This window comes from Ceratotherium simum, chromosome 25 (genome assembly GCF_057802395.1).
Source record: "Ceratotherium simum simum isolate JZ-2026a chromosome 25, ASM5780239v1, whole genome shotgun sequence".
In the NCBI taxonomy this organism is placed as follows: domain Eukaryota; kingdom Metazoa; phylum Chordata; class Mammalia; order Perissodactyla; family Rhinocerotidae; genus Ceratotherium; species Ceratotherium simum.
In genome coordinates, this window is record NC_141924.1 from 27,704,323 (window position 1) to 27,718,716 (window position 14,394).

At 42.6% G+C, this 14,394-nt stretch overlaps 1 protein-coding gene across 6 annotated transcripts in view; it reads left to right on the forward strand.

The window, feature by feature from the left end:
• The first annotated feature begins 1,123 nt into the window (after window positions 1-1,123).
• Window positions 1,124-14,394, forward strand: part of CEP83 (centrosomal protein 83) — a 125,856-nt gene continuing 112,585 nt past the window's right edge. For 3 of the 6 annotated variants that reach the window (XM_087449104.1, XM_087449103.1, XM_004417960.3), the window contains exon 1: window positions 1,126-1,524. The gene's annotated coding sequence lies outside the window, so the exon portion shown is untranslated. Of the gene's footprint in view, window positions 1,525-10,589; window positions 10,823-14,394 lie in introns of those variants that run through there. The other 3 variants (XM_087449107.1, XM_087449108.1, XM_087449105.1) reach the window with 2 other exon arrangements.

Consider the following 14,394-nt stretch of genomic DNA (forward strand, 5'->3'; position numbering starts at 1 on the left):
ACACTAAGTGCTCAGCAAATGTAAGCTACTATTATTATATTAAACACTCATACGTACACAGCAGTTTATTTCTGGATTCTATATTCTGCTCACTGATACATCTCCCACATCTATGTGATCAATCCATTAACACTCCATTACCCAACTCACTGTCCCATCTAAGGGCTCCTCTTTCCTCATTTCAACAAAAAGGTCACATCTGCCTTTCTGGTCATAACTAGAGCCCGAAAATGTTAACCCTGGGGTAAAAATAAGCTGTGCTTCACAATATAGTGAGAATCAAAACCCAGACCAAGGCACTGAACAGACGCTGGGGGAAGGGAGGGTGCCTATTTCTTCTACCACCTTCTCTGAAAGGCTGAAACCCTATCTGATTTCAGCTTTTGGCATACAACTGAGGTTGTCAAAAGCGAGTCCCTTTTCTTCCAACCCTAGTTTACAAGCTGAAGACGAACAGTTCACCACGCGACCCGCAGTGGGCCCTGAACTTGCGGTAGCGACGCGATGAGATGGAGCAGCAGGCGCGGGGGCGCGGAGGGAGTCGCTCCCGGGCCCTGGTCCCGCCCTGGCCGTTTCCTCGTGGCAGCGGAGCCGACTCTCCACTCGCGGGGTGACGCCCCAAGGCCGACGTGGTAGGCAGGAGACTTCGGGACACATGACATCTGCACGGTCGGGCACGAAGGCAGATGGGGGTGGCGGCAGGACCAGCATCGGGCCCCTCAGAGCAGAAAAGTGTGGGAAGAGCCGGCAGAGGGAAGGAGAAGCGCGAAATGGGACACTGCGTTAGCAGGAGGCGAGGGAGATGAGCTTCCCGCTCACCCACGCGCGTCACTCTGGCTCCTCGGAGCAAGGGCCCGGTCCTGGGTTTCCCGTTCCCTTCGGCTCAAGGGACCTCCGCGTCCCCTCAATGTCCTGTCGGAGCGCCACCAGGGCCTCCGCGTTCCCGCGGGCATCGGCCCCCGCTCCCGCCTCGGCTCGCTCGCCTCCTCCCTCTAACGGCCTCCCGCCGCTGCCGGCGTCCGCGGCGCCGGTGACGTCGGCGTAGGGGTGGGACTTCCTGCTTCGCGTGGCCTTAGGTCTCGCGGCTGAGTCCGCTCCGCGGGGCTTGAGGGGCGGCGGGCTGTGGGTGGCTTCGGGGCCGGGGGTCGGCGCCGGCTGGCCCCGCACCCCTGAGAAGGCCAGTGTCCCGAGGAGGAGCGGGGCTCTTCTGCAGCGCGGAGCTCTGTGGGGATACCTCAGCTTGCCCCGGGCTCGGGAGTCCAGGGGCGCGCTCGGCCCCGCTCCTCCTCCAGCTCCTCCTCTTCAGCCCCTGCCGCGAGCGGCGCCGGGACCGCGCCAGGCGTGGCGGGCTGGGCCAGCGCCCCACGTGTGGGACGGGCTTTTTTAGCTCCAATGCCCCCGCGAGGAGAGTTCAGTGGGTGCCGGTGGTTGGAGCCGTGGAGGTGTCCCCCGGTGGCGAGTGCGGCCAGAACACCGGTCACTAAGTTTTCTGTGCGCACCTTGCAAGGACCGTGTGTGAGTCTGGTACGTAACCTCTCTTTATGGGGACGCTGTCTTGTCCATAGTTTGCAGTACTCTTTTTTTTTTTTTTTTTCCTTCGCAACTTGCCCTTTAATTCTTTTTTGTTATTTTTCTTGTAATGTAATGGGAACGGGTGTTAGAAAAGGAGGCTGTTCGGTAGCCAATGAAATGCAGGTGAAACTCTGCGTGGAGCTTTTTGATGCACTCCTGTGTGGTGGTGGTGTAGCTAGTTTAGTAACTGGCTATATGTGTGGTACCTCCAGTTTAATTTGTGATGAAAGAGCTGTGCTACCATTTTCCTTGACCCGGAAGAACTTTAATAGTGATGTTGGCTTTCCTTACAGAGAGAACGTCTAGAATATGTAAATGAATGCCGGGCTTAAATGGACGCTTTGATAAATCCTTAGTGTCCAGCTTTTGACAGTAATAAATGGGCACTTAGCTCTTAAAAGTGCCCACTGCCAAGTATTTTAAAAGCCTTTGGTCACATGAGTTGTAATGATGAAACTATTTGAATAAAATCTCAAAGACGTCTAGGATATCAAGAAACTTGCGCTTAACTTCTTATAGATGATATAGTTCATAATGAGTTCAGGCTAGCGGAGAAAATACTTGAGTAGATCTAAACTGAGTATGTTGTTAATGCTTCTGTTACCAAGCAACATCTCCATAAACAAGCCTAATGTTCAACTAGAATATAATTAAATGTATTTACCCTACAATTATCTGGATTCAGAATTCTCTAAATTCATGGGTTTAGCCTGTAGGTGGGTTACAGTTAATACTCTCCTTTTTTATTGAGTTTTGATTTCAAACTCATTTTGTTTAGAATTATTAGAATGCTTTCAATTTCAGTGTCACACAGGACTTTCCAGAGAGTTGTAAATAGATTTGAGTTACCCTTTGGTTATTTAGGACAGAGTATGTGGGATAGTCCCCTTCCTTTGAGTATTTTCTTTTCTAAACAGGCTATATTCAGGAATTTTTCTCAAATAATAGAGTAATACCAATTTAGGGTTACATAGAGCATTGGAAGATTGAAACACTGAGTTTCCACAGGTGGTTTTTAAGCCTTGGTTTAACCAGTAACCTCACTGTTTCTCCACTCATTGAACCCTTAATGATGTAATTCGCATGGCAAGTAGTTTTCAGGGCACTTTTTCATGATGTTTTGAATGCAGTAACCTTTCGAGTAGGTGAGAAAGTAGATGAGAACATTTTAGACACTGTGAGACTGAATGACTTCTTTGAAATCAAACTATTAGTAATGGGAATTAGAACTTGAAGTTTAATGTTCTTTACATCATGCCCTTACTGTATTGCAAAAGTCTGTAGATTTCACTTTAGTCCACTCCCCCTTTTTCTTTCCCATATGCTTATGTTGAAGTAATGAAATATTCAAGAGTTGGACAAGACAAGCAGAGAAGAAGAAAAATCAAGAATGACTCATGTTGCATGATAAAATCCTTAGTAATCAAAAGTCAGCATTTTGTCATGGGAATTTCTAATTCAAGAAGCTTAGAAGAATGAAATCTTAACAGATTAGTGAATTGTCAGAATTCTTTGTGTTTTCTAGGTACTGTCTCTGCCTAAAGTAAATGAGTTTTATTTCAACTTTGTCATACATAATATATTAGGTTCAGTAAGTAATTTTCTCAAATTGTCTACTTTATATGTACTTTTAGGGAATATGTGTATGTATCTATGTAAAAAATTTCCAGAAATATTCTTTCTTACTGATTAAAGTTCACATTTTGAACTCTTCAAAATCTCCTCTCACTGCCATTTCAAGTTTATGTTCTTTTTTTAATAAGGTTTTTTTTTAAAATTTTTTAATTTATTTATTTTTCCCCCAAAGCCCCAGTAGATAGTTATATGTCATAGCTGCACATCCGTCCAGTTGCTGTATGTGGGACGCGGCCTCAGCATGGCTGGCGAAGCAGTGCATCGGTGCGCGCCCAGGATCCGAACCAGGGCTGCCAGCAGCGGAGCGTGCGCACTTAACCGCTAAGCCACGGGGCCGGCCCATCAAGTTTATGTTCTTTATAGAAAAGCTCTGCTCTGACCAGACTGGTTTCTTCATTATCCTCTAAACCTACTATGTGCTTTCTCCCTTCCTTACCAGTCTTCATGTCATTCTACCTACCTGACTTGATTTCTTCCCTTGTTTCCTAAAATCTAAATTGTACCTCTATAAGTTCAACTCCACCATGACCTCTGTAGAGGAGGAAAAATTCTTTACCCTTTTAGGGTCTCTAGCGGGACCTAAGAATTAAATTGACATAAAACAGATTAACAGAAGAAAAGCATACAAGTTTTAAAAAATTTTTTACATGTACATGGAGGCTTTCACGGGAGAATGAAGACCTGAAGAAGTGTCCAGAGCAGAAAGCTTTTGTACCATTTAGACAAAGAAACCATAAATTTGTGAAAAATTGACAAGACAAAGGGGTTTGGACTTGGAGTAGTAAATTGTGGAGAAGTGACTAGGGAGATAAGGGTTTCACAAGGTTTGTACAGATTTCTGGGCCTCGATTCCCAGTCTTTGGTGATAAGAATGTCTTCCTTTCTCCTGGTACAAGGACCAGGAGGGCACCTTTCGTATGGGAGTTTTAGCTCCTTTTTTTTTTTTTTTCTGCTGCTTTTTTTTTTTGGTGAGGAGGACTAGCACTGAGCTAACATCTGATGCCAATCCTCCCCTTTTTTCTTGAGGAAGATTGACCCTGAGCTAACATCTGTGCCCATCTTCTTCTACTTTATATGGGACACCGCCACAGCATGGCTTGACAAGTGGTGCGTCGGTGTGCACCCGGGATCCGAACCTGTGAACCCGGGGCCGCTGAAGCGGAGCACGCGCACTTAACCGCTTGCGCCACCGGGCCGCCTTCAGGAAGAAAAAGGGGTCAGAGTGCCCCTCTTGGACTTTGCTGTTTCTGAAGTGCTTTCAACTGAAATTATCAATATACGAAAGAAGCATATTTTGGGGTGGCATGTTCTGAACTCCTTCACCTCTAAAATGCTATACTGTGTATTTGTCAGTCATACTCATTTGATACACTTTATATTGTATTGTTTTATCATTTCTCTGTTTGCCTTATCTTCTTAACTAGATTTTAAGCTCCTTAAGGGCAGGGCACCAGATCTCAGTGAGCTTTATCCTTAGTTTCTTCCAAATAAAAGGTGCTAAATGAATGTTTCTTAGAGATGAGGAATATGCATGTCTGCTTTTTTTTTTTTTTTGCTTCTCCCATAGTGTAGTGGAAGTAAAAGAAAATCTGAGAGAGTAACTGAGAGAGGAAGGGCAACTGTAAGCCATAAGAAAGGGGATTAAAGAGAGGATTCATTGGAATCAGAAGGAAAGGTTCTGTTCCTAGAAAGTGTGAATATTTGAGAATTTCCCATGACAGTATCAGCAATAAGGACTCCCTCAGGAATGCTGGCACTACTCCCAAGGGGGCCTGGGGAGTTTGGTCAAGTTCCTGGTTTTTCCTTAGTAGACTCTTAGTTTTAAAAACAGGTCTCCCATGGTAGACTCTTAGTTTTAAAAACACGTCTCCCATAGTAAACTGTTAGTTTTAAAAACATGTCTCCCATAGTAAACTCTTAGTTTTAAAAACACGTCTCCCATAGTAAACTCTTAGTTTTAAAAACACGTCTCCCACTCTGGTTCCTCCCTCCCTCCTCCTATCCCTTTCTCCCTGTCTTCCCATTTTACCCTTTTCCATTTTACTTTTTACCAGGTCAAGACTTAATTTATGAAATTATGTCAGTACTTTCGTATGGCCCTCATAAATTAGCAATTCTGTTAAGTTCTATGTTTTTTCATCAGGACTGCCTGTCTGGGTCATGGAGAGATGACAGACTGTGTAGTCCAGCACTATTTTTTTTTTTTTTAACCAAGATATAAGCCAGGAAGAAATAAATTAAGGAAGTCAGGAAGTGCCCAGTTATTTGCTTTTTGAATATGGTAACTTCAGATTGCTTTTGGATTAAAATTCATGGAGTTAGGAGGAACCTAAACCTAGCCATTCTCTTTTGGAAAGCTCCTGTCACTCTCAAAATGTCTTTAAATAAATTCTAGGTAATTTTTATAAATTTTTTTTACAGCGAAATAAATTTTGCTCTAAATCCTGTGTCTGATGTTCATAACAAAGTTATTTCAGTTAAAGGTATAAAAAAGTGAAGTTGAGTCTCAGAGTACTTTTATAAATCTTGGTTTGATTCAGTTGTTCCTTAGTGAGCTTGCTGTCCTAGCTTCTGAGTTGTTGCCCAGTAACACAATTGCAGTCTAACATAGCAACAATCGAAAACATTAGCATTGGACTATGGGGATTTTCCTGATGAAGTTGCAGTGCCTATCTCTAGTGTTCACATTCAGTCTGTCTTTCTCAGCTGTATCACATTTTGGTTTAAGGCAGACATTTGAGGTATTGTTAAACTTAAAAGGCATACAATATAATTAAGTATATATTTTTTAGAGTACTGGCAAATTATAACTTTTTGCACATTGTTTTTCACCCAGAGATGCATAATAAATATATATTGAATTACAGTATGTGTGAAAAGACTGGTTCAATTAAAGATTATTCTGGGCAGAAAAACTATTAAGTAATAATTAACGTTTGAGTTCTCCACAACTGATATAGCCAGCCAGAGTTGGGGAGGATGAAGTTGAAATGGTTTTTCTCTAAATAACATTTTTATATTACTTCTGGAGGTTCATGGAGAGCTTAGATCAGTAAGCATAAATTAATAGGCACCGTGATTTTGTGGGAAGAGAATTGTGATTCCAGAGACCAAGGCTTGACTGAGTTAGTCATTTAACCTTTCTTGGCCTATTTCCTCATTTGAAAAAATAAATTTCTGAAGGTGTCTTTCAGAAATTGTATGCTTCCAATTTAAAGCAAATTTTATTTCTCCTCTTCGTTGGTTTAGTTAATATTTGAGTGCCTGTTATGTGTCTTGCACTATGGGAGGTACTGAGGAGATTGTGTATAAGTCATAGTACCAAGTTTCAAACAGCTTGTTGTCTGGTGGGAGAAATGGATAGTTATTTGTAATATAACATGGGAAGTGCCATAAAGATAAATACGGGTGTGTTCTGGGGGTCTGTAGGAAGGACATCTGACCTAGAACTGCAGACAATGCACTATGATTGAGGAATGCCTTATTAGACTTATGTAAGTGTAATCTGAGAGTGTACAGAGAAGTATTCAACCTGGCCTGGAGGGAGTTAATCAGTCGAGGGAAACTGGGGAGAATTTTCTCTGAATTGGAGAAACGAAGTCAGAAGTCATCAGCAATAGTGGTAGATTCAGGGTGTAGATGAGATTCCTAGGGAGAGCCTGTAGGATCAGAAGAGGGCTGGTGAACATCACATGTATTGGGTAGGTGGAGAGGTGGAGAAAGCATGGGGGAAAACCAGAAAAGGAGAGTCTTGGAAGCCCAGAGAGGAATGCATATCACATTTAGTTTATTGATTAAGTGGAAGTTGTTGGTCAAGAAACATTGTGTAGCACTATAAATGTAAACCCACCTTGACAAAGATGCACTCTACAAAGATCTAAACTTTCAAATGGGGATAGGTCAAGTCTTTGGTTAGCATTATAACATAGAGGAAAGAGTATATATTTTGGAGCTTGGATCCTGGGATAGAAGATTAGAATCTTGGCTCCACTACTTTACTAGCTGCTTGACTTTTTGGACCAGTTAACTTAATTTTGGGGTTCTCATTGTCTTCATGTGTAAAATGATACTTTTTTCACAAGAGTCATATGGATTAAAAGGTATAAGATATGTTAAAATGCTTGACTCAGTCACAGTGGGCACTCTTAAAATGTTAATTTTTATTTGTTTCACTGTTACAGACTGTTCTGAACTAAACACCCTTCTTCCCTCCTTTTCGCCCCCTCCCCATCATATCCTTTTTGTTTTGTTTTGTTTTTTGTTTTTGTGAGGAAGACCAGCCTGGAGCTAATATCCACTGCCAATCCTCCTCTTTTTTGCTGAGCAAGACTGGCCCTGGGCTAACATCCATGCCCATCTTCCTCTACTTTATATGGGACGGCACCACAGCATGGCTTAACAAACAGTGCATCAGTGGGCGCCCGGGATCTGAACCGGCGAACCCCGGGCCGCTGCAGTGGGGCACGCGCACTTAACCTCTTGTGCCACTGGTCTGGTCCCTACCCCTCCCCATGGTATTCTTTTATCCTTCAGGATCCACCAGAATTCCTGGCTTTTTCTTGATGTCTTCCTATATGGATGATATTCCAAGTTTTCTATAATGAAATGAACGTATTCTTATATCCCTTAGAACTTTCATATTCTTTTATTTTTAACCTTAAGAAGGAAATTCTGGGGCCAGCTCCATGGCTTAGTGGTTAAGTGCACATGCTCCGCTTCTGGCAGCCCGGGTTCAGATCCCGGGCGTGCACCGACCTACTGCTTGTCGGGCCATGTTGAGGCAGCGTCCCACATACAGCAACTAGCAGGATGTGCATCTATAACGTAACAACTATCTACTGGGGCTTTGGGGAGGAAAAGGGAAAAAAATAAAGGAGGAGGGTCGGCATTAGATGTTGCTCAGGGCTGGTCTTCCTCAGCAAAAAGAGGAGGATTGGCATGGATATTAGCTCAGGGCTGATCGTCCTCATTAAAAAAAAAAAAAAAAAAGGAAATTCTATCACATATTGGAAGTCTGCAGATAGGTGGTTCTGGATTGTCAAATCAGTGGCTCAATGACATCATTAAGAACCTGGATTCTTTCTTTTTGCTTGGCCATCCTTTGAGCTTTGCCTTGATACAGCAGTCCAATCATCACATTTTCGAAAGTTCAGAAGAGGTAACTTCACTGTTCTACCCACACCCTTTTAACAGCTTTATTGAGGTATAATTTACATACTATAAAAATCACTCATGTGAGCATACAGGTCAGTGATGTTTAGTAAATATATGGAGTTGTACAACCATTTACAAGACACTTCAGGAACATTTTCATTAACCTTCCCTTCCTCAAATTCTCTCAAGCTTGTTTGCAGTCAGTTCAGCTCCCACCGCAGCCAACCACTTATCTGTTTTCTGTCTCTATAAATTTGGGTTTTCTGGGAATTTCATAGAAATAGAATGAAAAACATAGTAGTCATTTGCCCCTGGCTTCTTTCACTTAATATTTTTGAGGTTCATCCGTATAGCATGTATCAGTATTTTGTTCCTTTGTATTGCTGCATACTGTTCTCTTGTATAGATATGCCGTATTTTATTTATCCGTTCATCAGTTGATGGACATTTGGATTGTTTCCACGTTTTGGCAGTTAGGAATAATGCTGCCATGAAGATTTGTATAAGTCTTTGCATGAACATATGTTTTCATTTCTCTTGGGTAGAGTCCTAGAAGTGAAATTGCTGAGTGATATGGTAAGCTTGGGGGTATAATATATTTGGTCCCTGGTTGCTGACACCAAGCTCCTAAAACCCTTGGAATTTCCTAAGTGGTAAGGAGTACCTTTTGTTATTCATAATGAGCCCCTTTTGATCACACCTACGCTTATGCTAATGAGGTGACTTAGGAGGGGTCCCTAGCTAGCCTCAGATAGGGCTGGTCACCAGAAAGAGCAAGTGATGAGAGGGTTGGAACTTTCAGCCAGCCTACTCTCTGACCTCTGGGAAGCAGGGAGGGGAACTAGACCTCGATGAAAACTCTTGAACACTGTGATTCCGAGAGCTTCTGAATTGAACACAGGTGCTCGGAGAGTGGCCCTCCCAGAGAGAGGGCATGGAAACGCTTCACCCCTTCTCCCATACTTTGTACTATACATGTCTTCCATTTGGCTGTTCCTCAGTTGTATCCTTAATAATAAATCAGTAATAGTAAACTGTTCTCTTGAGTTCTGTGAGTCATTTTAGCAAATTATCAAACCTGAGGAGGGGGTTATGTGAACCCCTGATTTATAGCCAGTTGGTCAGAAGTGCAGGTGGCAACCTGGGACTTGTGACTGGTATCTGAAGTGGGAACAGTCATGTGGGACTGAGCCCATAACCTGTCAGGTCTACACTAATTTTGGATAGTTGGTGTCAGAATTGAATTAAATTTTAGGACACTTGGTGTATGGAGAGCTGGAGAAAGTTGGAGAATTGGTTGGTATAAGGAAAAAACTCACACCTTTGGTGTTAGAAGTGTTGTGAATAAACAGTTCAGAGTTTGTTATTAACCTTTTAAGAAACTGCCAAAATGTTTTCAAAAATGACTATACCAGTTACATTCCTACCAAAAATGTCCAAAGGTTCCAGTTTCTTCACATCCTCATCAACACTTGGTATCATCTGTCTTTTTGATTATAGCCATTCTACTGGGTGTCTAGTACTATCTCATTGTGATTTTAATTTGCATTTCCTTAAACACGAATGATGTTGAGCTTTTCATGTGCTTATTAGCCATTTATGAGTTTTTGGTGGAATGTCTGTTGAAGTCTTGCCCATTTTTTAGCTCATTTTTTGGTCTTATAATTGAGTTGTAAAAATTCCTTAGATATTCTGGATAAAAGTCTTTTTAGCCAAGAGATATTTACAAAGATTTTCTCCCAGTCTGTGGCTTATTTTTTCTTATTCTTACTGGTGCCTTTGAAGTGCAGAAGTTTTTAATGAAGTCTAATTTATCATTTTTTTCTTTTATGTCTTATGCTTTTGATGTTGTGTTCAAGAACTTTTTGCCTAATCCAAGGTCACAAAGATTTTCTCTTGCGTTTTCTTTTAGCTTCTTCATTTAGGTTTAAGATCCAGATTGAATTAACTTTTGTGTATGGTGTAAGATAAGGTCTGAGTTCTTTTATTTTTTGTGCCAAGTGGATGCCAAGTTGTCCTAGCACCATTTGTTAAAAAGGCCATTTTTTTCCCTTAAATTGTATTGGCACGTTTGTAAACAATCAGTTGCCTATAATGTAAGAGTTTATTTCTAGAGTCTCAATTCTGTTCCGTTTATCTATATTCATAGCCTTATTCCAATACCACACTGTCTTGATTACTGTGGTGTTAGAGTAAGTTTCAAAATGAGTAGTGTGAGGGGGCGAACTCAAGATGGCGGGTAAGCAGACTCGGAACTCACCTCCTCCTGTGGACACAGCCAATTTACAACTACTCGTGGAAAAATTACCCCTGAGACAGAACTGAAAACTGGATAAGAGGAACTCCTGCAACAACAGACAATCCTAACTGAGGTAGAAGAGGCAGAGACTCCCTTCTGGAGAGGAAAAACGCCGCCTTCACACGCCGCAGCGCCTCACGGCTGCCCAGGAGCAGCGCACAGGTACGCAGCCCTCCCTGGAGGCACGGGGCTCTGAGCCGGGAGTGCCCCCTCTGTGGGCATTTTGTGGACCCAGCACAATCGAGACCAGTGGCATAATATCTGACTTTGCTAAACCGGCTCTTAAAGGGCCTGCGCGCAAACTCACCCATTTCAGAAAGCATCCTAAAATCACCAGAGAGAAAGGTGCACGGTGCTGTGGTGAAAAGAGACTCACCTAATGGGCCCTGAGTGCATCTCGGTGGGGGGTGGGACCTCTCCAGGGACTGGGACGTTGGTGGCGGCCGTTGTTGTGGCCTGGTGTGGGCGTGCTGACACAGACGCCATTGGAGTTCTCCCTGGGGCATGCTAGCCCAGGTCTGCCCCACCCGCTAGAGCACCGATTTAATCCAGCTCAGCCAGGGCAGGCAGCCCACCCTAGAGACTGGCCCCACCCAACAATAAGCCCTCAGGCAACTTGTGGGCCTGCATAGATTGGTGACTGGATTTTCTGCCAGCAGCCTGGCAACTGAGCCGACTTTAGCAGGGCAGGGCGTGCACAAGGAGCGGGTGGAGAGTGTGGGGCGGTGGCGGAGTGTGTGGGGCTCTCGCTGTGGAGAGACTGGGTCTGCTTGGGGAGGTCGGGGCATGCACACGGGGCAGGACTGTGTTGACTATGTGTGTGGACCTGTGGGCGGCCGGGCTTGTCAGCTGCAGAAGACTTGTGCTTCTCAAAGACCCACATAGGGGGTTTGCCCCACCTTCCAAAGCCTGAAACAATTGGGTGCTCCTGTGCCTGAGGCCAGCCCCACCCAGCTGCAATCCTCAGAGAGCTGACAAGAGACCTAATAGGCTAGAGGCTTACAGCAATTGTAAGGCCCTGAGCCTAACAAACTGCCATGCTGGGGGCCTACTCACTTAAAAGAAATACTGCAACAGAAATGTGGTATTAGAACTTGCAGCCAAGTGTGCTGGGGCTCCCCCCACCTGATAAAGAGACTGAAGGGGCCACAACAACTACAAGCAGCTGAGCATTACAACCGCTGGCCAAGAGCATAACTCAGCCTCCCTGGGCGCCTACAGGGAGAGCAAACAGGCCACAACAGAAGGACACACATAGCCCACATAGGGGTCACCCCTGGAACATTGAGAACTGAGGGAATCACACTGGAAGCCTCCTAAGGCATCACTTACATAAGGTCACCTATCCAAGAGCAGGAGATGTAGCTGACCTACCTAATACATAGACACAAGCACAGGGAAAGAGGCAAAATGAGGAGGCAAAAGAATACATTCCAAGTAAGAGAACAGGACAAAACCCCAGAAAAGGAACTAAGTGAAACAGAAATGAGCAACCTACCTGACAGAGAGTTCAAACAAAGAGTGTTAAGGATTCTCACTGATCTGGGGAGAAGAATAGATGAACTCAGTGAGAAAGTCAACAAAGAAATGGAAGATATAAAAAAGAACCAATCAGAAATGAAGAATACAATACTGGAAATGAAAAATTCATTAGAGGGACTCAAAAGCAGAGTAGAGGATACAGAAGAACGGATCTGTGAGCTGGACGAAAGACTAGAAGAAATTACCCAAGGTGAACATGGAAAAGAGAAAAGAATTAAAAAGAGTGAGCACAGCCTAAGGGACCTCTGGGACAACATCAAGCGCACTAACATCCGTGTTATAGGTGTCCCAGAAGGAGTAGAGCGAGACAAGGGGGCAGAGAATCTATTTCAAGAAATAATAGATGGAAACTTCCCTAACCTAAGGAAGGAAACAGACATCCAGGTACAGGAAGCACAGAGAGCCCCAAACAAGATAAACCCAAAGAGGCCCACACCAAGACACATCATAATCAAAATGTCCAGAATTAAAGATAAAGAGAGAATCCTAAAAGCCACAAGAGAATGTCAAGTTACATACAAAGGAAACCCCATAAGGCTATCAGCTGACTTCTCAGCAGAAACCTTACAGGCTAGAAGAGAATGGCACGATATATTTAAAGTGCTAAAAGGAAAAAACTTACAGCCAAGAATACTCTACCCAGCAAGGTTATCATTCAAAATGGAAGGAGAGATCAAAAATTTCCCAGACAAGCAAAAATTAAAGGAGTTTGTCACCAAGAACCCAGTGTTACAAGAAATGTTAAAGGGACTGATTTAAGGGGAAAAGAAAGACCACAAATAGGAAAAATTATCTATTTCCATGATAAGAACGTAATGGATACAAATGCACAAAAAAGAGGTTAGATATGATATCAAAAACATGAGGGAGGAGGGGAGTTAAAGTGTACAGCTTTCAGACAGAAGTCAAACTAAAGTGACCATCAGTTCTCTATAGAAGAAAGGAACAGAGAAGGACTACTAAAACACCGAGGAAAAAAAAAAGTTAAAAAATGGCAGTAAGTACATACTTATCAATAGCTACTTTAAACGTCAATGGACTAAATGCTCCAATTAAAAGGCATGGGGTGGCTGACTGGATAAAAAAACAAGACCCATATATATGCTGCGTACAAGAGACACACTTCAGACCTAAAGACACTCACAAACTGAAAGTGAAGGGATGGAAAAAGATACTCCATAAATGGCAATGAAAAGAAAGCTGGGGTAGCAGTACTCATATCAGACAAAATAGACTTTAAAACAAAAACTGTAAAAAGAGACAAAGAAGGGCATTACATAATGATCAAGGGAACAATCCAACAAGAGGATATAACACTTGTAAATATCTACGCACCCAATGTAGGTGCACCTAAATATATAAAGCAATTATTAACAGACATAGAAACAGAAATAGACAGTAACACAATAATAGTAGGGGACTTGAACACTCCACTTACACCAATGGATAGATCATCCAAACAGAAGATCAATAAGGAAACATTGGCCTTATATGACACACTGGAACAGATGGACCTAGTAGATATATACAGAGCATTCCATCCCAAAACCGAAGAATACACGTTCTTTTCAAATGCACATGGAACATTCTCCAGGATTGATCACATATTAGGCCACAAAACAAGTCTCCATAAATTTAAGAAGATTGAAATAATACCGAGCATCTTTTCTGACTACAACGGTATGAAACTAGAAATCAACTATAGGAAGAAATCAGAAAAGCCACAGATACATGGAGATTAAACAAAATGCTACTGAACAACGACTGGGTTAACGAAGAAATCAAAAAATACCTGGAGACAAATGAAAATGAAAATACGACATGCCAGAATTTATGGGATACAGCAAAAGCGGTTCTAAGAGGGAAGTTTATAGCAATATAGGCCTGTTTCAACAAACAAGAAAAATCTCAAATAAACAATCTAACAATGCACCTAAAGGAACTGGAAAAAGAAGAACAAACCAAGCCCCAAATCAGTAGAAGAAGGCAAATAATAAAAATCAGAGCAGAAATAAATGAAATAGAGACCAAAAAAAAAAAAGAAAAAAATAATACCAAGAGCTGGTTCTTTGAAAAGATCAACAAAATTGACAAACCTTTAGCTAGACTCAACAAGAAAAAAAGAGAGAAGGCACAAATAAGTAAAATCAGAAATGAAAGAGGAGAGGTTACAACAGACACCTCAGAAATAC